Raw genomic sequence first — 1,418 nt, 5'->3', positions numbered from 1 at the left:
CTCACACACACTGATGGAAGCATGTCGGGGGAGCCCAGCAGACCACAAGAGCCCCCGTAGCTCCGGATTCTAATCCAAACTATAAACACCCAGTCAGGCACAGTGGCTCACACCTGTAATACCAGCACTTCAGGAAGCTGAGGCGGGTGGATCACTTGAGGTCAGGAGTTCAAGACCAGGCTGGTCAACGTGGTGAACCACCATCTCTACTAAAAATACAAATATTAGCTTACTGTGGTGACCAGCGCCTGTAAGCCCAGCTACACAGGAGGCTGAGGCTGGAGAATCACTTGAACCCAGGAGACGGAGGTTGCAGTGTGCCAAGATCGTGCCACTGCACTCCAGTCTGGGTGACAGAGTAAGACTCCATCTCAAAAATACAACAACAGGCCGGGCGCGGTGGCTCAGGCCTGTAATCCCAGCACTTTGGGAGGCCAAGGCAGGTGGATCACGAGGTCAAGAGATCAAGACCATCTGGTCAACACAGTGAAACTCCGTCTCTACTGAAAATACAAAAATTACCTGGGCATGGCGGCATGCACCTGTTGTTCCAGCTACTCGGGAGGCTGAAGCAGGAGAATTGCTTGAACCTGGGAGGTGGACGTTGCAGTGAGTCAAGATCATGCCACTGCACCCCAGCCTGGGTAACAGAGCTAGACTCCATCTCAAAAAAAAAAAAAAAACTACCACCACCAACAAAGTATAAACATCTGTAAATTCACGCTGCTATAGACACATCATTGAACAAACAAATAAACGGGGGAGGAGACAAGTCTCCTTTGCAGAAAAATTCTACATAATTTTTGCAGACACTCTGCCCCTAGGGAGGGGGAACCTAACCCCCCACTTCTTCCTTGGGGGCTGCAAATCGTGACTTCTCCACAAACGGCACCATGTGAACAGGGGGACTTCACGGTGGAGAAACCTGACAGGCTCTGAGTCAGTCAGGTGGCCCAGGCCAGCCCCACCCGTGACCTGGCAGGTGGAGAGCATACGTCCTTGACAGGCCGGGATGAGGATGGGACTTCAACTCTGCGGTCTTCCTCCCAAAACCCATATCCCCTGTCTAACCAAGAGAAAGATATCAGACCAATCCCAACAGAGGGACACACTCCAAAAGACCTGCCAGCGCTCCTCACAACTGCCACGGTCATCGAACACGAGGGAAGCCGAGAGGAGCCTGAGACCTGAGGACGGAGTGTGCTGTGGGGTCCGGGATGGGCTCCTGGGACAGGAAAAGGACAGCAAGTGAAACTGAGGCAATAGGAATCAAGTGTGAGCCTTAGTCAACAACAATGTGTCAGTATTGGCTGTGATTCTTTTTTTTTTTTTTTTTTTTTTTTTTTTTTTTTTTGAGACGGAGTCTCGCTCCGTCACCCAGGCTGGAGTGCAGTGGCCGGATCTCAGCTCACTGCAAG

This window comes from Mandrillus leucophaeus, unplaced genomic scaffold (genome assembly GCF_000951045.1).
Source record: "Mandrillus leucophaeus isolate KB7577 unplaced genomic scaffold, Mleu.le_1.0 Scaffold1, whole genome shotgun sequence".
NCBI classification, from domain to species: domain Eukaryota; kingdom Metazoa; phylum Chordata; class Mammalia; order Primates; family Cercopithecidae; genus Mandrillus; species Mandrillus leucophaeus.
The sequence above is the reverse complement of the archived record's forward strand: the minus strand, read 5'-3'. Positions refer to the sequence as shown.